General features: G+C 43.5%; 1 protein-coding gene across 3 annotated transcripts in view; it reads left to right on the top strand.

The window, feature by feature from the left end:
• Positions 1–24,771, top strand: part of ZFP90 (ZFP90 zinc finger protein) — a 114,980-nt gene that overhangs the window by 1,826 nt on the left and 88,383 nt on the right. The window contains exon 2 of one of the 3 annotated variants that reach the window (XM_086689093.1): positions 5,313–5,473. The exons of 1 other annotated variant lie outside the window; for it this stretch is intronic. The gene's annotated coding sequence lies outside the window, so the exon portion shown is untranslated. Of the gene's footprint in view, positions 1–5,312; positions 5,474–8,451; positions 8,646–24,771 lie in introns of all 3 variants that reach the window. One more of the 3 variants, XM_086689094.1, reaches the window with a different exon arrangement.

Raw genomic sequence — 24,771 nt, 5'->3', positions numbered from 1 at the left:
TTGGCAGAGTTATCAACAGAAGGTTAACAAAGAATGCTGCGTAGAGCCACAGCTGAAACTCCGGAGGTCAGCGTAGCCGTAAGTAGTAGGGCTACTTTTCAGGAAATCGTTGCAAATAGTGAAAACCAGGGTTCCGTGATTCTCCCAGAAAGCAGGGACTAAAATAGCATCATCCACATGGTCAAGTGAAGTCAGAAAATCTGGATTCTAATTCTGACTTTGCCTCCAATTCGATGTGTGACCCTGGGCTGGACCTGTTTCTTCAGTTGTAAAATGGTATTTATTGGTTTTAGGGAGCAGCTAATAGGGTAAAGGTGGGGGGATTCAAACTTGCACAAACTACATGATCAGATCTGCAGTTTGCTTATTTGACAATGTTTTAATAGATAAATGAGATGCCTTATGTAAAGCACTTCACAAATATTAAGCACTTAATAAAATGTTCTTCATCTTGGATTATCAGAAATTGGTTTGACTGTGAATAAACAAGCAGGAGGTGGTGTCCTGGCTAATCTGGGTTCAAATTTCCATTCTCTCTCTTACTAGTGGTATGATTTGGGTCAGGTATATGCTCAATATATTTGTTTTGCCATTTTTTAGGGGTGGTTTTAGAAAATAGAAGCCTAAGAGAATGGAATTCTAGCTACTTGGAACCTAGGGTTACAAAGGATTTTAGGGGAACATTGAGCTAGACTCCTACCATGTTAAAGGGGAAAAAAAGGTCTCAATGAAGTTCCATAGGTCTTCTGATTAAATATTGTGGGGATTAACCAGAATGTTGAATCTCAGACATGGGGTTGGATTAACCAGGGCTGGGTTTTGAAAAGCCTAGTATACTAGGCTAAGGAATATAACTTTATTCTAAAGATGAAGATTTTTAGGGAGACATGTATTCTGAAAAGTCTGAGGCCTGTGTGGAAAATGACCAGGAGAAGATGAGGCTGGAATGTAGGTCAGAAGCTGCTGCAGTGTTCCAGCACAGCATCTATGAAGATAGAAAAGAGAGGGTAGATCTGAGATGTGTTAGGGAGGTAAATATTCAAAGGACTTTGTGAGTGATGAGTTGAGGGCCTGGAGGAGAGTGGTGTGTTAAGGATGATACCTGGATGTCTGCCTTGGAAAACTTGGTGGACGGATGGTGGTACTTTCCCCTGAGGTGAGGAATAGTAAAGGAGCAGGTGGGTTTGAAATGAGTGGGAGACAACCAGGTGAGATGTCCAGTAGGTTTGGCTTGGGAAAATGCCTTAATATTTGGGAATTCATGTCCAAAGAAGAAATAACCAGAGGGACTATTACCCTAAAACTAATTCAAACCAAGAAAACAGATCCTGAGAGCCTATCATACTTGAGAGATCTGATCTGGAAAAAAGAGTCATAAGTTAACAAGTTAGGAGTACATACATCATAATCAAAACCATGGGAATGGTAAAATCCTTCACCAGAGAGAGTCAAAGAGAAAACCAAAATCCTTTGGGAAATACCAACGTAGATAACTCTTAGAAATGGTTTTGAAGGGGAGGAGGGAGAAAACCAGAAAGGATGTAGAGCTGAGAGACAATTTGGTTAAGTTGAGAGAGGTTAGGACATTTAAAAATGCTGATGGGGAAAAGCCAGTAAGGGACAGTTGAGGATAAAGGAAAGAGAAGGGTGGAAGGATGGAGTGAGGTCAGCAAGATGGTAGAAGGTGGTAGAGTTCAGACTCAGCCTCAGGCAGGAGGAGGGCCTACTTTTCATTTAAGACGGGAGGGGAAAAAGGAAGGAGGAGTTGGAGATGCAAGTAGGTTGGTAGGTCGGTGGGTACCAGGTGGTTGGGAGTTGGGATCAGGAAATGGAGGCAGTTCATACCCAGTGGCCATTACTTCTTATGTGATGTCAGAGGCAAGGATATCTGCTCAGTGTGAGGGAATTGGATGGAATGGAAAGCTTGGAAAAAGAGTGAAAACGTTCAAGATGGCTGCTGTGGAAAAGAGGACGGAAAGCTAATAGCAGTCCACACGCACCACAGGGCAGTAGTGAGGGCTTGCTGTGGTTGAAAGCCATGGGTTTGTGGGGCACTAATTTGTAGGGTTCGAGGCTTTCTTCAGCATCCTATCAACGCTGAGATAGGCGTGGGAAAGGCTATTGGTGAGGCTGTTCCAGGGCTGGGCTTTGCTGGACAAAGGAGACCAGAAAGCAAGGAAGTTGGAGATGTTGACAAGAGAGGTAGGAGCGCTGGGCCACTAAGAGGAAGGAGGTGAAGCCAGGATGGAGTGGGCAGAGGGGTGGAGGTGGAGGGGTGGAGTTCTTAGTATAGTAAGAAGAATGATGTGATGGGTGGGAGGGAAGAGCAGGGAGGGCAGGCAGTGCTGATCAGAGGTAGAGGAACTCTGGTCAGGGGCAATGGCAGGGTGACTGGAGAGGACAGAGGAGGTCATGGGAAGGCATTGAAAGGCAATTTTGTAGGTCATTGGCAGGTCACTCATAAAGATGGCTGCTTTGATGGAGAGAGGAATCCTGGTAGTTCTGTGTCAAAATATATGGTAAGTGAGAAGTTAACAGATGGTAAGAAGGAGGGATAGGGTGCAGAAACCTCTGACATGAGTGACACAGAAATCAAGATGTTGGAGAGCTAAGAAGAAGCCCTCTCACTCTCATAAGAGCCATGACTTTCTTGTACATTTTCATAGAGGTATCATCTCAACATGATCAGTTTTATACATACCTAAAAGGCAGGATGTCTAGGAATAAACTTAATGAAACCGAAAAACAATTCTAGATTTCATGGTGAAGTTGTATCAACCAAGTTCAATGTAGTGTTTCCTGCAGTTTATATTTTGGTGTAGTTTGTAGATTTAAGTATGTGCATATCAACTAGAAAATGTGTTTTAAAAATTTTGCAAATTTCATTTCTTAGCAACGATTTGTTTTCTCAGTTTAGAACATAAATTAGAGAACTTGTGTTGATTTTTTTTCAAATGTAGAGTTTAGAGCTTAATTCATGCCTTTGAAATGCCATGAATTTGAAATGCAGCCATTTTCCTTTCTGCATCCTTGAAAAGGATTACAAGGATTTTATTAGTTTTTCAGATAATCTTGCCAGCACATACAGACTTTCCACAAGGGCCTCCTATCAGTAATGTTGGGTTGTGAGTGATGCTGTAGGAGTGCTGTATGTGAGCTATGTAAGACAAGTCAAGTAAGCAGCCAACTTTAAGATTTTTCCAACAGAGACACCTGGATGGCTCAGTCAGTTAAGCGTCCGACTTTGGCTCGGGTCATGATCTCGCAGTTTGTGGGTTGGAGCCCCCCATCGGGCTCTTCACTGACAGCTCAGAGACTGGAGCCTACTTCAGATTCTGTGCCTCCCTTTCTCTCTACCACTCCCCCACTTGTACTCTGTGTGTCTCTCTCTCAAAAATAAACATTAAAAGATAAAAAAAAAAAAAAAGATTTTCCCAGAAGCAGCTCAGTTTACAATTATGGGACTTGGTATAGAATATGAAATTGCATCTAAATGTTAATTGAGAAAAATGATTTTTCATAGTTTTTAAAGAAAAATGACAAAATCGCTGCATTGCTATGAACAATCTTTGTCTTAAAAAACCCAATGTTATTTAAAAATATTTTTGTATGGTTAATGTCTTTGTAATCTTGAAGTAGTTTTGCTATTCCAGACCCTGAGAATAGTGGGGGTGCTCAGAAAGTATTTTGTAAATCAGTTCATGAATGTTATGATAATCTGTTCTTTGTTTAAAATACTTCCTTTTATCTTAAACTCTCATAAAGTATTCTTGTAAAAAGAATGATTCTTTCTAAACGTAAGTCAAATCACATCACACCTCTGCTCAAACTCCCAGTGGCTTCTTTGTCTCACTGAAAGCAAACATACTCTGACTCCTGTAGCATCTCTGCCTTATCTCCTAGTACCCCGTGTTTCAGCACATTGATCTTGCTGTTCCTTGAGTGTACCAAGTACACTCTGGCCTCAGGGCCCTTGCACTTGCTGTTTCCTTTGCTTGGAGGCTCTTTTCCTAAGTATCCTCATGGACACCCATATGAAATGACAGCCTTTCCTCTCCTAACACTCTCTATCCCCCATTCTGCTTTTTTTTTTTTTCTTCCTCCAATAGCACTTATCACCATCTGACATACATTCTCTTATCTGTTTATTTTCGATCTCTCTCCCACTCTCACACCTCCAGTAACCCACTAACATAAACTACCCATTAGGGTAGAGACTGTCTGTTTTTTTGTTTTTGTTTTTGTTTTTACTGTTGTATTCACAGCATGTGGCACAGCACCTGATATATAATAGATACTCAGTAAGACATGTTGAATAAATAAGAATAACACATCATCCCTAGTATGTAACCCAAACATCTTATTTAAAAATTCGTTCCACATTACACTCTACATGTAGGACACATGTATATATAGTCTTTCATATTCTGGAAATCATAGTTTAGATATAATTTTGAGTTCTGCTTTTTTTTTTAACATAACATGTAATAAGCATTTTCTCTTGCTAAGATTGAATTCATTTGTTCAGTTGTTCATTCACTCATTCGTTCAACAAATATTTAATGAACTATTTCTGTGTTTCAGACAGAGCTGGATCTATAGTAGTAAACAGGATGCAGGACTTGCCCTCAAGGAACAAAGATTCTTTATAAACACCATCTGTAATGATTGCCTAATATTCCATCAAAACTATACTATATTTAATCTCTTCCCTATTTAAGGCTTACTGTTTATTATTAATAATGATGTAATGAGTACTTCCAAGTCAATAGCAATTACCCTTTAAATTGTTCCTTAAGGTAAATTCCCAAGTGAACAGTTATTGAGTTGAAGGATTAAAAATAATTTTGGTGTTTTGATATTACTTGCCATGTTGATTTCCAAAAAAGTGGTACCCACTTTATCCAGTCACCAGCACAAATTCCAATTTTATCCCAGTCTCTCCAGCATTAGACATTTCTTTTTGTTTTGGCTGATGTAAAGTATAAAATGATTCTTCTTTGTATTTTTGCATATAATTGATGTCTAGTAAAAGTGCCCATTTTTTGTTTTCTTTTTTTTCTTATCTTTTTGTCATTGGTTAATTCACTAGGTCCCTAGGAGGTTCTTGGAGGGTCATTGTCCTAACTTGTGGGTCATGCCTGCCCTTTTAACACACATCAGAGGCTTATAGCATCTTAGAGTTGGAAGAGATTGTGTTTATCATCTAGTTCAACTGAAATTTCTAGTAGATGGCTCTCTAGCCTCTGTTGGCAAATCCCTGGCAATAGAGACTCACAACCTCATGGGGAAGTGTATCTTGTTTTTGCCAGGTTCTACAGGTACTGAGGTGGCAGCTCATCCCTGTGGTTCCCGTGTGGCCCCAGTTCTGCCCTCTGAAGCTCAGAGCCCATATACCAGATGTTACGGAACCTCTTTACCTTGGCTGCCCCTCTCTGCAAATATGTGGCCAGACTAGAATGTTCAAGCCCGGGTAAGTCCAGCAGGCCTAGAACCCAAGATGCTGTCCCACCCATAAATCTGCAGTGGTATATCAGCCACCTCTTCAGCTGGGTTCATATGAAGTTTAAGATTAGATGAGATTCTGAGACCTTCTTAAAGTGACCTGTAGCCAGGTCACACATTTCTGCAGTTGATCTTTTAAACCTGAAAACAAAACTTTGCTTTTCTCCCTATTTTATATCAATATATCAGTAGAGAAGCTGCTCTGGTCACACTCCTGCTGTCTAAAATGGGGATAACAAGGGGCGCCTGGGTGGCTCAGTCGGTTAAGTGTCCAACTTCAGTTTAGGTCATGATCTCACAGTTCGTGGGTTCAAGGCCCACATCAGGCTCTGTGCTGACAGCTCAGAGCCTGGAGCCTGCTTCAGATTCTGTGTCTCCTTCTTTATCTGCCCCTCCCCCATGCGCGCGCGTGCTCTCTCTCTCTCTCTCTCTCTCTCTCCAAAATAAATAAACATTAAAAAAATAAATAAAATGGGGAAAATAGGAGTCATTCTGACAACTTCGTGTGTTAGTGTGATGATTGAGTACAATGCAAAGTTGAACATTTGTCACCCATTTTGGTTGCCTAGCAACTGAGCCTCCTTCCTATGCTTGAGGAATCCTATGCCTCATGAGGTGGAGCCATCTTCCTTTACAGCTAGGGCGTGGACATTGGCTTGAGGCTCAGGCTCCTCCAGTCAGACAGGCCCCCTTCCTCCTGCTACACCTCACCAATTTTGAATTGGAAGCCAATGACAGCAAAGGAGCAGCATCTATTTTTAGTGATTTGATGGGTACAATCTCAGTTTAAGTGGTAGCAGTTTTACCGGCAGCATCCAGTATGAGGGTGTCTGTGGTGTAGGTGGCAGGGATGGTATCCTGCCATTCCAGACTCAGTGGTCACAGTAATGTGTTCTTAGACCACTGTTGAGTTGGGGTTTAGGGCATTGTTTCTGACTGCGTGCTTCCAAGCCTGATTTTCTACCTTCTTGGAAATTTTGTGAGCTACTTACTCACTATCTTTTAATTTACGTCCTTTGCTGTGCACATTAGCCAAAGTTAGTTACTTTTGCTTACAACTAAAAATCCTAATCAGTACATACAGGATATGAAAAGTGTATTGGAAAGCACTAAGCACCACACACATACAAGACATTATTGTAGTGGGTGTGAGGGGAGTGGGGGAGATAGGCCTGAACTCTACCTGCGAGAGTTCAGACAGGCCTAGGCATGCCTGAAAAGCTGGCCAGTGGGAGGGTATGATGGCAGGAACTTGTGGCCTGTACCTTGGCTCAACAGTAAGGCTGCCCACTGACCCTAAGGCAATTGGTATGGGGATGGCAGCTGCTAGAGGTCCTGCTGGGCACACATAAGTAGATTGGCTGCTTGCTGTCTCCTGCCCTTGGACTGTTACCAACAGCCAGGGCCAGGAGGTAGGGCTGGGCTGTAAAGCACGTCTCTTGGGGTTGGACAGCTGCCCTTGGAGTGTCCTCACTGGGGTGGAAGAAGAATCCTGTCTGAATCTCTGCCCCCTCCCCGCCCCCACCCCCCCACCCCTATCACAAGAGGGATTATGACTGGGTTGGGGTCCTGTCCTGTGCTACCTTTAGGCTGCCCTTCATCCCACTGAGCTATAACTTGGCTTTCCAGCCCAGCTTGGCTATGCCTCCAGAGTCCTGCCTTGCAGGCTGCCATCTGCATCTATCAGTTCTGGTGTCCCAGAGTGGGGCTCAGGCTGGCACTGCTGCTCTGTTCAGATGTAGGCTCTTGGGATCTTTGTGACATTGAGGATAGCCTCCCTGGGGACTTTCTGTCTTGAACCCCTGATGCCTTTCAAATCAGCCCTGTTGGGTGTGTGTATGGCTGGTGGTGCTCTTGCTTTAGGGCATTCCCTGATTAGTCAGGGGTCGTGTCCTGGGCTCAGACCATGGTCATATCCAAAATGTGGTAGCATCAAGCACTGTTGAGAGGAATCGTCGTAGGGAGTTGTAGGTTCTATCCCTGCTATAGCCACGGATTTTGTGATGTTAACATCACAACTACCAAATTTTAATCATTTTGCCAAATGTGAATGTATATAATATTATTTTGATATCAAAACAAATAGAATAAAATCCACCATAAAAACAGCATAGAATAGGGGCGCCTGGGTGGCTCATTCAGTTAAGCAACCAACAGACTTTTGCTCAGGTCATGATCTCATAGTTCATGAGTTTGAGCCCCGCATTGGGTGAGCATGAACCCCACTTCGGGTGAGCTCTGCTTCTCTTGCTTTCTCTTATTAATCTTCACCATAATCCCATGAACTAGGTACTATTTTATTTTATTTTATTTTATTTTATTTTATTTTATTTTATTTTATATTTTTTAAAGATTTTGTTTTTAAGTAATCTCTACACCCAACGTGGGTCTTGAACCTATAACCCTGAAAACAAGAGTTGCATGCTCTACTGACTGAGCCAGCCAGGTGCCCAGAACTAGGTACCGTTTTAATTCCCATTTTACAGGGGCACCTGGGTGGCTCAGTTGGTTGAGCATCCGACTTTGGCTCAGGTCATGATCTCGCAATCTGTGAGTTCGAGCCCCGCGTCCGGCTCTGTGCTGACAGCTCAGAGCCTGGAGCCTGTTTCAGATTCTGTGTCTCCCTCCCTCCCCCTTCCCCCACTCATGCTGTGTCTCTGAATCTGTCTGTCTCTCTCTGTTAAAAATAAATAAACATTGGGGCGCCTGGGTGGCGCAGTCGGTTAAGTGTCCGACTTCAGCCAGGTCACGATCTCGCAGTCCGTGAGTTCGAGCCCCGCGTCAGGCTCTGGGCTGATGGCTCGGAGCCTGGAGCCTGTTTCCGATTCTGTGTCTCGCTCTCTCTCTGCCCCTCCCCTGTTCATGCTCTGTCTCTCTCTGTCCCCCCCAAAAAAATAAATAAATAAATAAATAAACATTAAAAAAAAATTAATTCCCATTTTACAGACAAGGAAACTGAGGCCTATAGAGGTTCTAAGACTAGCCCAAGGTCACACAGCCAGTAAGTGGGAGAGATGGGCCAGCCATCCACTGTCAGAGCCTGAGTACTGCCCTTCCTACTGCCCATTCTACTGTGGAACATCTCTGGCTATTGAAACGTTTTCTCTCACATGGAGAGCTAAAAATCTCCTTCTCACTAAGTTAGTACCATTTCTGTTTCTGCTTATGCCAGTAGCCCACTATGGCAGTCCCAACATCCCAGGTTGAGGTATCTCAACCTTTTAGCTCAGCTCTCTACTCCAGTCATACCTGGGCACACTTTAGCTTCTTCTGGGAACATCTGAACCATTTTGTATCCGCTAAATCCTAAGACATTCACTGTAGGAAGGTTATGGTTGGGTAGCTCACCAATTTTCTAGTTACTTTGACTCCAAAGGTACTGGCATGCAGTCTGTCCCACTCCTAGCAGAGTTATGGCAAGAAACAGTAAACCTAGCCACACTTAGGAAGGACTTGGTAGGGGGATACCGGGTGACTCGGTTGGTTGAGTGCTCGACTTCGGCTCAGGTCATGATCTCACAGTTTAAGAGTTTGAGCCCAGCATTGGGTTCTCTTGCTGTCAGGACAGAGCCTGTTTTGGATCTGCGGTCCTCCTCTCTCTCTGCCCCTCCCCTGCTTGCATGCACTCTCTCTCAAAAACAGACAAACAAATAAACAAGTAAATAAGGACTTGGTAGAAATTTCTCTTTCTCTAAGTAAAATGGCAGTAAAACAGTAGAAACAGTATTAAAACTGTGCTAAAGATTGTTTTGCTGCATGGGAATCTTCTGCTTCTCTGACCAGAAGGCAAGCTTCATGAGGGTAGGAATTTTTGTTAGTTTTGTTTCCTGTTGTATCCCCAGTGCCTAGAACTATGTATGCCTGGAGCATAGTAAATATTCAAATATTTGATAAGTGAATTACTAGAATTAGGGGTGCCTGGGTGGTTCAGTCGCTTAAACATCCAACTTCGGCTCAGGTCACGATTGCACAGTCTGTGGGTTCATGCCCCACATTGGGCTCTGTGCTGATAGCTCGGAGCCTGGAGCCTGCTTCAGATTCGGTGTCTCCCTCTCTTTGCCCCTCCCCTGCTCACACTCTCTCTCTCTCAAAAAAATAAATAAATAAATAAATAAAAGCACTAAAAAAATTACTAGAATTAAATGAATCCTTGTCTGTAAAAAGGGAATTAAAATCTACATCTGGTGTTACTTCCTTGGGTTACTAAGTTGTTTTGGAGAATAATGTGATCTCCCAAGACCATGGCTTTGAATTTCTTCTTCCATTACCTCACCAGCAATTTTTCTAGTTTTGTTGTGATTTTGATTCATAGGAAGATAACCTTAACTGTATGTAAAGTACACTGAATAAATAATCCTATTTTAAAAACAATTTCATTTAGGAGTACCTGGGTGGCTCAATCAGTTAAGGAACCGACTCTGGATTTTGGCTCAGGCCATAGTCTCTTAGGTTCATAAGTTCAAGCCCTATATTGGGCTCTGCTTTGGCAGCGTGGAGCCTATGTGGGATTCTTTCTCTGTGTCCCTCCCCTGCTCATGCTCTTTCTCTCTCTCAAAATAAATAAATAAACTTTTAAAAATCTTTCATTTGTTCTTGTAAACCTAAGGATAAACCGGAAATTGGTTTAGCTTGGTAAAGGGCAATATGCAGGAATTACTGGATTTCTTTTTTTTTTTTCTTTCCCCCATTCTTTTTTTTTTTTAATTTATTTAAATCCAAGTTAGTCAACATCTAGTGTAATAATGATTTCAGAAGTAGAATTTAGTGATCCATCACTTACATACAACACCCGGTGCTCATCCTAAGTGCCTTCAGGAATTATTGGATTTCCCGTATCTTATCTTTTGGAAAAACATTCTGTGACTTTCTGCTTTGAATGTTGAGCTTAAATTCAGAATGTAAAATCATTAAGAAAGAGCTAAGCGAGAAGATTGCTGGTTCTTACATTTTTCTCATTGTTTATATACAAATATTACATGCTCATTGTTAAAAATAAAAAATATGGGTAAGCAAAATGATGAATATAGAAATCACTTCTAGTCCTATCACTCAGAGGTGATCACTGTCACCATTTCTCTGTTTCTATCAAATACTGAAATTAGTTAACATGGTGATAGATTCAGGGAAGGAGCTACATTTTTCTGATGAGAAAGTAAACACAGGAGATCTGGTTTCCAGCCCAGGTCAAACTGTGTTAAGAGCAGCAACAGATGTGAGTCCAGCAAGACACGGGTAACAAATAGATAGGGTCACTCCAGTTCACACCCCAGAATCTGACCTTAGAAGGTGACCCAAGAAGTAGCAGAAGGCTAGAATGGGAGGGAGTAAGGAAAACAACTTTGAACTGGCTGAACATCCTAGATGTGACAAATTTCACAAAGTTTTCCTAGAATTGGGAGTGTCTTTTCATGAGAATTGAGGATCATCTTGGAAGAATCTGCCCTGATTTTTGCTCGCAAGTCAGAAAGACAGACTGTGCAAGCGAGGCTGTCGGGATAGTGAGGGTGGTGAGCCCGAGGACTCACTGTGTAATTGTTTGGTTTGTCTTCTGGGCCAGTTTGCTTCTACGCTGATTTCCTAGGAAGGGGCCGTGTCACTTCTGGTTCATATCTTACAGCAGGAAAAGGTGGAGATCTGTGTGAATCGCACCTGAGGTCATATCCTTGGGCATCTTAGCATCTTCAAGCTGCCCTGAATGGGATCCCTGGGAAGTCCAGGGCATGGGCCTAATGACTTATGTTTTTCTTTCAAATTTAATACAAAATTTGCATTCTCCTCCATAATATTTGTCTTAGTGCTAAAATCATATTTTAAAAACTTTAAATGAAGTTGATATTCCAGGGTGTTAGATGTATAGACACTTTATGTAAATGTTGGTTGAATGAATGAATGTTGTTCATCTCAATATCCAGGATGCTCCAGGTCATGGCAAGTCTGAAAAGTCCACTGGGCTGGGAGGTAAAGAAATTAATACTTAATTGGGCATCACCTATATGCCACGTAAGTTTCCAGGTGTTTTACCTATGTAGTCCCAGTTTCATCCTCATGACCTTACAAGAATCCCTGTTTTATAGGCAAGTAACTGGAGAATCAGAGAAATTAGGTAAGTTTCTCAAGGTCTGGAATGGGGCAGGACCAAGTTGAAAATCCTGGTCTATCTGGGCCTCTGCTCTCTGCATACACCATGTGGCCACCTGTGGCCAGTTTACCCATCAATTTCTTAGAGACTTCATGGGCAATGCGGCCCACTGCTATGTCCTGGGGGCATGAAAGAAACACCATATTCTATCTTCCTGGTACTGAAGGCTGAAAGAGCAGGGGTCACAGGACTTGACTGTGGGCAGAAGAAGGCAGTACCTCTGGGGGTCTGGAGCACATCCCCTCATTCCTGAACAGGCCAAGTGAGAGTACACTGGGATGCTCCATGAGAAAAAAGGCTCACTTGCTATGTTATTTTAGGATAACAATCATTCAGGGTCGTTGTTGGCATTTTTAACAGGTTTAATCTTTTGAACTTTGTTCCTACTTTGTTATGGCTCAGGTTCAAGTTTCACTGGCTCCTCTCAGCCATGAGTTGAAAGCCCCTGGTGAGGGACCCACACCATGGCTTTGTGGAACTCTCCAAAAGCACAAATTACAAGGTTCCAGATTATTCACAGATGTCCGGAGGTGGTTGTTAACATGATTATTCAGTGAAGGCATTGCGGTCCCTGAAGCAGAAGTGGCCATTTCACCTTCCAGGGAGAGCCCATAGTGTCTTTCTTCTCCTTAGGTTAAGCTCACAGCACCCTCTACTCTTTTTTCTAAAACTCCTTCCCTAGGGCCCAGGGCAGGCAGATATGTGTCAGGTAGATAGGACACTTGAATCCTGGAGAGCTAGATTCCTTATAGGTGGTTGAAAAAAGTAAATACAGTATGAACCCACTGTATACAGGTTAGAGAAGGAGCTGGAAGACATATTCTTACATATTAACCAGCTGCCAGTTTTCCTTCTACCTATCTGTAGTTTAAAATTTTCCTGTCATTAACATGAGTTATTTTTCTCAAAAGAAAAAAGAAATTCTCTCTCTCTCTCTCTCTCTGCCCCTCTCCTGCTCTGGCGCTCTCTTTCTCTCTTTCAAAATAAATCAACATTAAAATAAGGAACTATAGGGCGCCTGGGTGACTCAGTCGTTAACCATCTGACTTTGGCTCAGATCATGATCTTATGGTTTATGAGTTTGAGTCCCACATGAGGTGAGATTGAGCCCCACTTCAGGTGACCTCGAGCCCCACTTTGGGTGAACATGAGTCCCACTCTGGGTAAGCCCTGCTTCTCTCTCTCTACCGCTTGTGGGATTCTCTCCCTCTCTCCCTCTCTCTCTCTGCCCCTTGCCTTCTCTCTCTCTCTCTCTCTCAAAAAAAAAAAAAAAAAGATAAGGAAAGAAAGAAAGAAAGAAAGAAAGAAAGAAAGAAAGAAAGAAAGAAAGAAATATACCACTGATAAGGAAGGGAGTCATAGCAATTCAATAAAATATTCAAACATTTAAAAAAAAAAGAGCTATATAACAAATCCTATTGTTGGCTCTTTAAGTAATTGTGACTTTTATGAATATAAAACAGTGCAAAGCAGGAATAACTGGCTGAAAATAGTTAAAAATTATAAAGCACAAAAAGTAGACTCCATCTCTAAATTCTGAAAAAAGGATAAAATTGCTGAAAGATGTTTAAGAGGGTGATAAAATTGCTGCAGTGTTCAGCAGCATGGTTTCTATTCAAAAAGCAAGGACTTAATCATTCTCACCCCCCTTTTCCAATAATAGTTCATCAAGTTGACCAAATTACTGCATTTTAGAAACTTGTACACTTATAAGTACCTTCGACACCAGTCATCTGCACAGGGGTGGGAGGTACAGATAAGAATCTCATCCCATTGTTACCTCTGAGTTTGTGGGGTGGACATAATGCTGAGAGATATGGGCAGGCAAGGTCATGTGCCCATAGAAGCACTTGACCTTGATTGCTGACCCAGAAGCAAGGTGGGGTGTGGGCTGCTACTTCAATGTTGAAAACATCAACTCTATTCATTCAAATGGCTTTTCTATTTACTATATTTTAAGTTACAACAGACTATTATCTCTTCTATAAAAGAAAACTGGAGGGGTGCCTGGCTGGCTCAGTTGCAACTCTTGATCTCGGGGTTGTGAGTTCGAGTTGGGTGTAGAGATTACTTAAAAATAAAATCTTAAAAAAAAAAAAAAGAAAGAAAATGAAAGAAAACCAGAAAAGTCTCTTTTGTCTAGCAACTGCAGATGTTCCCAGAGCTGTTGTCATCTGCCCAGCACTCTCTGTGGCCTTAACCCTATGTCCAGCTGTACCCACTTTGCCTACCCTAACCTGGGAATAATCCAGCCTCTCATCTTGTCTGCAGGACTTCAGAACTATTGAGCTCTACTGGGACAAAAGAAAATTAGTACCACACAGAGATGTGGTTTCCAACTCAGCCAGCTCTTTGCCAGTCCTTTTATTCACAACTAGCCAGACACTAATGCCATTCCCAATGGTGGCTTGTTTCCTGCTTGTCTAGCTCTCCTCAAATTGTCCACCCCACTGCTGTCTTTATCTCCAATGACCTTAACTTCTACTGTCCTGGGACAATGAAGCGTATCAGGTTCTCAGCTCCTCTCTTTTTTGTTTCTAAAAGGATCCACATGGCATTTCTAAGATGAATCCTCCTAGGCGCCCCTGCCCCCTTGACTCTTCCAGGATCCAGGACAATAAATTACCTTCTTTCTCTGATTTTCTAATCCTTCTTTTGTGTCTGTTTCCTTTCCTCTACCCTGCACACATAATTCTTTCCTATTCTAGGCAGGTGCTCTAACCTTCACTTTCTCTTCCCTGGCAGCTCCCATCCTGCACTTTATAAACAAACTTCTTGAAAGTAGCCTACATACTGTGCCTCCATTTCCTCAGTTTCTTTTATTCCCCACCAAGTGTAGGTTCTACCCCCATCATTCTACCAAAGTGGCCCTTGCTAAGGTCACCAGCAGCTTCTTAATTGTCAAATTATTAAATGAAATCTTCACTGATGTACCTCTGATGTGTGATCAGTTTCTATAACTATCCCCCCCCTTTTTATTGTTTATTTCTTTTGAGGGAGAGAGAGAGAGAGAGAGCAGGAAAGGTGCAGAGAGAGAGAGGGAGAGGGAGAATCCATATTGTTAGCACAGAGCCCAACGTGGGGCTTGATTCCACCAACTGTGAGATCATGACCTGAGCCGAAATCAAGAGTCAGGCCGTTAATGGAGCCACCAAGGCACATGTATAACTCCTGCTGAAATCTCTGTGGTTTCTTTGGCATTTCTTGTCCCCTGATGCCTCCTCTGACCTCTCTTCATCTAACCAATCCTTCAATACTCGTGATATTGACCCGTCCTTGACCCAGCTTCTCAACCTTTCTACCTTGGCTTCCTTCCATGAGCTTTTTAGTGACAAGGGGTTTGGGCCAGTGGCTGCCCAGCAGAGTTCTGTAGAGCTAGATACCATCAGTCTCTTTGATTTCTAACACATAGCCTTGACACAGAGGAGTAAATTTCTAATAATGGAAATTCGCCATTGAACCTTTGGTGGATTGGATGAGGTAAGTCTTCTAAGTGTCTGATATTCAACTATAGGAGGCCATCCCCTTCCCTGCTCAAGGACTCAACCAACATGGGGGACATAAGAGCTGTCACTCCTGAAGGCTGTATGCCCACAGGGCTGCTTCATGTTACGGTCCAGACTCTTCTGTGTTGACACATGTAGCTGTAATTCATTCATCTTCATTGCTCTGTGTTATTCCACCATGTGGATATACTGCTGTATCTATTCTCCTGATGAACATTAAGATTATTCCTAGCTTTTTATATTCCCACAATGCCCTGTAACACTCTCATATGGGTCCCCTGTACATACGTGCAGAATTTCTCTAGTATGTGTGTATCTTGGATTTTACTAGTGGATGGGATGCGAAGTTGCTTTCCAAAGGTTGTACCAATGTGCACTCCTACTGGTTTGCATAATAGTCCCCAACATTTTAAACCAAAGGTAAAGGTGAAAGCTCCACCTTGACTTTTCCTTGCTCCCAGGCATCTCCCTGCTGCTAGAACATTCCACATGGTTATGTGGGTACCACACCAGACCCTACTGTCTGCTTTCCATCTTTGCCTGGGCCCTCAGTGCTGTTGGGCTGTCTTCTTGCTTAAGCCCTGCTGGGAGAAGTCCCCATGCTCCACACTGAAGCTATTTCCAACTTTTTCAGGATTAGAACTTTCTCCTATGAGTGCCTGTTGCCAGAGCTAGCTTTGTAACTTGTAGGAAGTGGGGCCCCTTGCTTAAAAAGCAGGAATTGTCTTTTTCTTCTTCTCCTCCTCCTCCTCCTTCTCCTTTTCCTTCTTGTCTTGACCTGTAGTGGTGTTTTTATTTTTTTAATTTTTAATTTTTTAAAGTTTATTTATTTATTTTGAGAGAGAGAGAATGAGTGAGTACAAGGGAGGGGCAGAGAGAGAGGGAGGGAGAGAGAAAGAGAATCCCAAGCAGGCTCCTCACTGAGAGTGAGGAGCCTGATGTGGGGCTCAAACCCACGAACCGCGAGATCATGACCTGAGCCGAAATCAAAAGTCGGATGCCCAACCAACTGAGCCACCCAGGTGCCCCATGTAGCAGTGTTTTTAATTCGTTGTTTAATGTTGCACTTCCTCAGGCACAAGGGTGACTCACAGTTGCATATGTAGACCCTCACAGTGCCTAGGCCCTTGCCCTGTGATGCGGCACACACACCCAACCATGATCCTCCCTTCCAGGGCTGGTGCGGCCACTGGGTGGGGACAGTGGGCAGACAGCAGAGAACCTGTCCCAGGAAGGGTGGCCACAGGGGAATCAAGGTGCCCTCCCATTGGTGCATGCTCTCTTGTCCCATTGGACTTCGTTTACAAAGCATGAGCTCAAAAATAAAATTATTAAGGACTTTGAGGTAGCCACTATAGAGTATTAAATCCTGAGTGGAGAGCCAAGCACAACTGCACTGTCGCTTATCCATGAAGCCAGACCTACGTGCCACACCCCTCAGACCCAGCTGCCAAGATCTGCTTGCCTGCCATATTCTGGATTAGCTGGAGAACTCACTGTGAGTGTGTTGAATTTTATTGGCACAGGCATCATGGTTTTTGCAAAAAGATCCCCAAATTGTCAAGTTTGGAGTTTGCATTCTTCCTTTTGCCCCAACGGCTTCAGTCACTTAACTTAATTCTTCTCTTGTTTTTCTTTGTTTTAATAATGTAACAGTATTTTTATTCACTAAGGTTAAGTCTTCAAGTACCAAAATAATGTTTAAAATTATTTGGGTGTAACTGGATTGCTCAGTCAGCTAAGCATCCAACTCTTGATTTTGGCTGAGGTCATGATCTCACAGTTCATGGGATTGAGCCCTGCATCGGGCTCTGTGCTGGCAGCATGGGGCCTGCTTGGTATTCTCTCCCCCCCTCTCTCTGCCTACCCCCACCTCAAAATAAATAAATAAACCTTAAGAAATAAATTAAAAAAACTATTTGATGGAAAAGCATGGAAACTCCCTCTAGAGACTAAGCCAGCTACAGCTCTATTTGGCTAATACAATGTGTGGCTCTTTGTCTAATCTTGTGAAATACAAAGTCGACATGATAATCACCAGTAAAAGTAAGGCAATTTTGATTAACACAACTATACTCCACCAGAAATAATAATAAGGCATGATGAGAAATAGTGTAAAAGCTAGTTTTGCAATATTTCTAAACAAATTTGTTTTTAAAATTGTAAGACTATTTTCTCAACAAATATTGAGAATAGAAATATTAATTTCATATTCTGTTCATATGAGTATAAGGCATTCTCAACGTGATCTAAAATTGGATTTGGGTCAGAATAGAAAATTTGAAGAGTTATTTGGGCAGGGTGCCTGGGTGGCTCAGTCGGTTAAACATCGGACTCTTGATCTCAGGTCAGAACATGATCTCACAGTTTGTGAGTTGAGCCCCATGTCAGTCTCTGCTGGGATTCTGTCTCTCCTTCTCTTTGCCCCTCCCCTGCTTGTTCTCTCTCTCTCAATAAAAAAAATTAAACTTAAAAAAAAGTTATTTGGGCTAACAGTTTTTTGCTATTCCTGTCCACTGAAATTTTCCAAAATACTGGGGTCTTTACGGCTACCAGTAGAGTTTGCTTAAAAAAAAATGTAAAGGAAGCAACTGGGAACACCCACATGTTTGTTTATTCATAACGTAGCCACGCATTTTTATAGTCATTTCTTAACTGATTCACCCAGAATCTGGGGGTCAGGTTCTGAATTTGTCTTATGATAAAGCAGCAGAGCCGCAGCTCGCCCTGCCTGAGGGAAGGTGGCTGTGAGGTTAGAAGAAAAGCAAGGAGGAAAATTACATTTCTATGACACTTGTTTAACACATCTCCTTATTTAATGCTCACAACCGAGCCACTTGCAGGTGGAGAAACTGAGGCACAGAGCAGGGCAGTCACTCAGTCGAGGCCCCAGTGTGGAGAAGCCCTAGAGGCTGTCAGTTCAAACTACTGTCTCCCTCAAGAACAGCAGGGAGTCTGGCAGTGCTGAGCCCAGTGGTCTGGGGGCAGAAACATTGTTCTCTGAGTCTGGTTCTCCTTTCTCTGTTCTCCTTTCAGCTAGCCATCCTTGGTCACTTAGGGCCACACGGCTAGAATTGGCTGCTTCCAGAGGAAGGCCCCTGAGTGCTCTGTGCTGGCTGAGCCTTCCACAACCCACAGAGGTTTAGAGGAAGTTCAGTTTCTCGGATAGGGGGAGGTGAATGGCCCAGACAGCCTTTACCCAGAGCTCAGCCTGTGCAGAGCAAGCCATGCTCAGTGGGCAGGATTGCCCCAGGTAGCCTGTCACTGGGCAGAAGGCTTTTACAGATCCGGAACTGAGGCCAGGAGAGAAGTGATCTGTCCAGGATCCTGCAGTAAACTGGCAGAGCCTGGCTCAGCGCTAGGCCGCTCTCCGTCTTCACCTTGGTTAGCCTATGCCATGCAGCTGCAGGTGGTTGTGGATGGCACTTGTAGGACTGGTGGGTGCTGGTATCGCCTTGTCATTCTCACTTATTAGGAGCCTTGGAGCCACATTCTCCTTGGGAGTTGATGACGTGTTTCTGAAATCAAATTAACTCTTTGATATCTGAGATCCTGGAATCTGGAATTGTTACATGTCTCATGTCTTGTCCCAACTCTGCTCCGGATTTTGGGTGACGAACAGATGGGAGCAGTTAATCTGAAATTCCTCAGGGCAAGATTTACTAACTGTATCTTTGTGACCTGCAGGAAATAAGGAAATCTTCTGAAGTGCTATACCCACAGTGTGCCATGCCCTGGGGAGAATGTAGCTCAGGCTGTAAGGTGAGCAAGGTAGCACTCTATTCAGAGCACCCAACAGGCTTCTTTACCCCAAGTGTGGAGCTGTCTTGGTCACTGTGGCTCTTCTTCCTGCTGGCCTGTCCCATCTGTCTTCTTTGCTTTGCTCGACATTTAGGGGCCAGCAGTATAACTCTGAGATGCCTTGGGACAAGAGCACAGAAAGCCCAAATGAGAAAGATGCCCAACTTGATAGTTGTCCCCAGCTGAGTTCCCTGCAGTCTCTTAGGTTCCTGGCCTCAAGCCCCACTTAGTGACTCTTGACACCTCTCACCTCAGCTCCTGGGGTCTCCAGGAGGCTTCCCAAATTTAGTCATGAGTGCCCCCCAACTCTGTCTCTTGAATCTTGAGGTAGACCTGGCTCCACCCCATGCCTGTTCAGGTATCCTTGGTCCCCTCCCCATTCAGCTCCTGAGTGACCCCTAATTTCGTAACAAAAGTCCCTGTGCTTTACTCTCTTACCTAGAGCCACACCATCATTGATCTTTCTTAACCAACTCCCATCACCTAGAGTTAAGAAAGCCTTGTGGGGCACAACCAGCTACTTTGATAGTTTGGCAAGTGAATGTGGGGTGGGAGTCAGAGCTGCATCAGATAGGAGCCATAATAGCAGGAGGATGAGGAGGGTGGGTGAACTGGTGCTACCCAGGAGGCAGGCCATGGAAGTCCAAGTCTGATGTGTAGTTCACAAGGCAAGCTCTAATTGGGCACAGGCCAAGAAGGCCAAAGTCTAGGGAAGGGGGATGGGAGGCAAGTGGTGAGTGAAAAGCAGAGCCTGGAGGCCAGTTGCAGCAATTAAGGGTTTCTGGTTCTCGTGCATCTCAGCAGAAAATGTGTGGGAGATGTAGCCATGGTCTATAGTCCTGACTATCGTGTGCTGCTTGCATTGTCAGGCCCACCTTCTGAACTTCTCTGCTCACTTGTGTACTCCTCACTACATCCCTGAAAGCCCAGCCTTTGCTCCCAGCCCACATTGCTGGACCTCTGGCCCAAGGCTAGTACAGGAGCTGCCCTGCTAAGGCCAAGAGCGGTACATCAAGCCTTCGGGAGAAGCTCTGGTGGGGGCCCTCACTCTCTTTAGACTCCTTGGCACCCAGCCAGCCTTGGCCACTTGCTAAATCCTACCAGAATTCACACTCACTCACTCACTCACTCACTCACTCACAGATATACTCCCCATACACATCTCTTTGCTTTTGGCTGAGGTGTGGACAGCTTCTTCCTGTATCTGGCCTTGCCCTATCCTGTCCTGAGTTCTTTCTCCCTTCACTCAGGGATGGGATTTTGGAGTTCTACCTGGGCTGCTTCTGGTATCCAACCTGGTCAGCCCTGTTCTTGCTTCATGACCTCTCAGGGCTAATGTTACAGGGCTGAGGCTGTGAGAACCATGAGGGCAGGGGCCTCATCCATCTGAATGAGGCTGAATCCACAGTAACATCACATAGTAAGGGCCCAGTAAATATTTGATCAGGGGCCTGAGTTCCTAATCAGGTCAGGTCCCTGATGCCCCCTCCACCCTGTGCTGCATAGATGTAGATCTGTGTGTGGTACACATTAAAGGCCAGGTACTGGGGCACTGAGACAGATAGCAGAGCCCTGTGTCCTTCCACACATGACTACAGTTGGCTTTAGTGCCCTCTTGTTCACACCCTTATTTCTCTGAATGCCAGCAGGGACCAAAGCTCTCCTGGGAAGACCGTATTCTGTTACAACACAAATGGGAGACGTGCTGTGCCAATGTGAGCCCTGGACAAGTGCTTGGTTAGAAGAGAGGCCTTCTAGTTTTGCCTTGCCTATTGGGATGGCCATTCTGGGCACATGATTTTAATTAAAATTCATCAGACTTTGCCTGGTTATCTGGCCAGGTGGTGAGTTGTTAGCTAGTGTCTCTTGGGTGAGAGATCTAGAAAGCAAGCTTTCCCCGCCATTCGGATGGCTGAGCTCAGTCAGGAATGTGTGGGAGGATGGGGAGTGATCCCAGGTTCTGAGCCTACAGAGACAGTGAGCTGAGGAGAGAACATGGATGTGGGCCTGAGCCAGAGAACAGAGCAAAGCCTGTGGCATCCACAAAGGTCACTGGAGCACTGATAGTGACCCAGAGAGAAAGCTCAGACTGTCTGCCATGCACAGCCCCTTGTCCCTGCAGCCAGGCCCTTGTCACAATCAAGGTGAACTTCCTAAGGAAATGGAACCACATTAGAACCCAGCGGGGAGAGGATGACTGTCACTGGAAGAGTCACCCTGCTTCTCAGGCATGCCTGAAAATCTACCTGTAGGCAGTTTCTGGAAACCAGATCATTTTGTGGATGCTGGTGATAGAGTGTGTGCTTTAAAGGAACACCCAGAACGTCTGTCCATCAGGTGTCTAATTCCTTTGTCATTGTAACTTTGTGATATAATAAGAAATAGATATTTGGTCTTTGTCACTGGTTCCTAGCACAGAGCTTCTCAAATCCTTGCAGCTTCCTGAGTGATAGAGGTGAGAGGGGTATTTTTTGTTACTCCTATAAGCCCTTGCAACCATATCTGAATTTATGTTGATGAGAAGGTTCTTGGGGAATGGGGGTTGGTTTCCAGAGGAACCAGCATGTGATTAGAGCCTTGGAAACTTCAGTCCCTGCCCTGCACCCTCCCCCATCTCTGGGGAGGAGAAAGCGGCTGGGGATTGACTTAAACATCAACAACCAATGATTTAATCAATTAGTGCCTTTGCAAAGGAGCCTCCATAAAATCTGTGAATGAAGGGAGGATCAGAGAGCTTCTGGGTTGGTGAACACACTGAGGCGCTTAGGAGAGTGGTGCACCCAGAGAGGGCATGGGACCTCCATACCCTTTCCCCAGACCTTGCTCTATGCAACTCTTCCATTTGGCTTTTCCCAAGTTGTGACCTTTATAATACACCGGGAACAGTGAAGTGTTTCCCTGAGTTCTGTGAGCCATGTAGCAAATTATTGAACCTGAAAAGGGGCTCATGGGAACCTTTGATTTATAGCCAAGTTGGACAGAAGTGTGGGTTACCTGGGCACCCACTACTTTCAGTTGGCATCTGAAGTATATGCAATCTTGTGAGCCTGAGCCCTTAACCTGCAGGGTCTGCACCAACTCTGGGTAGTTAGTGTCAGAATTGCCTAAGGTGAGGGGAAAACCCACACATTTGGTATCAGAAGTGTTGTGAGTAGAGGAAACAGTTTTTCCTTTAGTCATGTGAGTAGTAACCCTAACACGTAAGTCCATTTTAGGGTTGGATTTTTTTTAGAAACTTTTTTTTATGTTTATTTATTTTTGAGAGAGAGAGACAGAGCACGAGCAGGGGAGGGGCAGAGAGAGGGGGACATAGAATCCAAAGCAGGCTCCAGGCTCTGAACTGTCAGCACAGAGCCTGACATGGGGTTCAAACCCATGGACCACGAGATCATGACCTGAGCCGAAGTTGGATACTTAACCAACTGAGCCACTCAGGTGCCCCTGGTTGGATATTTATGAATCCAGCTTTCTTTTAGTAAGGCTCATGCTATCAAGGAAAACACACAGAGGTTGAGGGCAGGTCACACATGTTGGCAGGACTGCCAACAGGGTGGAGGATTGCATTCTTAGCCTAGTTGAATGCCATAGAAATTAACTCCCTCGTATAGCGTCAAGTGTTTAGCCCTCAGGAGTCAGTACCTCAAGAGACTTCAATCAGGTCAGCGTAGGAAAGATTGGAATCCAGGTTTAGCCAGTTGCTGCAGGAGCACCTTGCACATAGCTTTGGCTTTCTGGCTCCAGAATTTGACGAGTCACTGTAGGTTATATAATGACCATCTTGTCTGACAGCCCCAACCTGAAGGGTAAGCCTGGGTAGTTCAGTTCCTTCAAGAGCCAAGCATGGCTCAGCACCTCCCCTCTTCCTTATCCAGCTCTGCAGCAATGTTGGGACTATTTCCAGAGTCAGTTGTTGCACATTCCACAAATAAGGCAGGAATGACAGTGGCGTACATGTCCCATGGTTGGGTAGATTCCTCCAGGAGCCAAATGTAATCACCACTGGCCTTCTGCTGCTGCCCAAGGAGTCTCCTCCATCATATGATGTCACCCTCTTCCTCTACAGGAGACTTGACACAGAAGATACAGCCCTTTCCCTTGAGAACCCTAGAACAAGTGAGAGAGGTATGGATGAGTAGGTGAAGAAGAGTGACTGGTCTCCACCAAGGGGCCAAGTGTGAACACCTTCTTCCCCCTCTTTTGAACGGTTTTATTGAAACATAACTTATGTACAGTAAACTGCATATATTTAAAGCATACAATTTGATGAGTTTGACATGTGTCTATCCCTGTGAAACCATTACCACAGTCAAGACAAGGAATGTATTCATCACTCATTTTCCTGTGCCCCTTTGAAATCCTTCATCCCTGTCCTTCCTGTCCCACTTAGCCAACCACTGATCTGCTATCAGCCACTGTAGATCAGTTTACATTTTCTAGAATTGTATATATGTGGAATCATAGTAGGTGCACTTTGTCTGCCTTATTTCATAGCTTCATTATTTTAGTGTTCATCCATGTCATTACATGTATAAATAGTTTCTTTTTATTGCTGTGTAGTGGTCTATTGTGTGGATATACCACAGTTTGTTTATCCATATCCAATTGTGGATGGACAGTTGAGTTGTTTCTGGTTTTGGGCTACCACAAATATAACTTCTATGAATGTTCATGTACAAGTGTTTGAGTGAATGTGTGTTTTTATTTTTCTTGGGTAATTACCTAGGAGTGGAATGGCTGCGTCATATGGTGTATGTACATTTTAAATTTTTAAAAAACTGCCAAACTGGGGCACCTGGGTGGATTAGTCAGTTAGGCATCTGAATCTTGGTTTCAGCTCAGATCATGATGTCCCAGTTCGTGGGTTTGAGCCCCATGTCGTGTTCCGAGCTGACAGTGTAGAGCCTGCTTGGGATTTTCTCTCTCTCTCTCTCTCTTTCAAAATAAATAAATAAACGTAAAAACCTGCCAAACTGTTTTCCAAAGTGGTTGAATCATTTTATATTTTTACCAGCAATTTCTATGAGAGTTATAGTTGGCCCATATCCTTGACAACACTTGGTATGATAAGTCTTTTTAATTTTAGCCATTTTAGTGGGTGTGTAGTAGTATCTCATTATGCTTTTAATTTACATATCCCTAATAACTATGATGTTGAGCATCTTTCCATGTGTTTACTTGCCATTTATATATTTTCTCTGATAAAGTGTTAAAGTGTTTCTTCAAATTTTTCCCACTTTTAAAGTTGGGGTGTTCATATTAATATAATATATAAAATAATTATAATTTATATTATGTTATATGTTATGATACATTAAAATATGTTACATATTATAATGTTACATATTATATAAATTTATATATATTATGAATATTTATAAACTATCCACCAAAAGGCTTGTATTTCAAATATATATTCAAATATGTTATATTTCCCCCTTGGAGTTTATTGACAAGTTCCATGATGAAGTGGCACAAGGTAACAACTATGTTGAAATATCAATGAAAAGACTAATGTTTATATTTGTTTATAGATGGATGTATGCTTTGCAAATATTTTCTCCTAGTCTTTGGCTTACCTTTTCATTTTTGTAGCAGTGTATTTTGAAGTACAAAAGTTTAAAATCTCGGTGAAGATTTTTAGATCAATATATTGATTTTTATCTTTTTTTTAATGTTTATTTATTTTTGAGACAGAAAGAGACAGAGAATGAACGGGGGAGGGTCAGAGAGAGAGGGAGACACAGAATCTGAAACAGGCTGCAGGCTCTGAGCTCTCAGCACAGAGCCCGACGCAGGGCTTGAACTCACAGACCGCGAGAT

Source organism: Puma concolor, chromosome E2, assembly GCF_028749965.1.
Source record: "Puma concolor isolate L17-30 chromosome E2, mPumCon1.1.hap2, whole genome shotgun sequence".
In the NCBI taxonomy this organism is placed as follows: Eukaryota; Metazoa; Chordata; class Mammalia; order Carnivora; family Felidae; genus Puma; species Puma concolor.
Note: the sequence above shows the minus strand (reverse complement) of the source record. Positions and strands in the feature narration are given on the sequence as shown.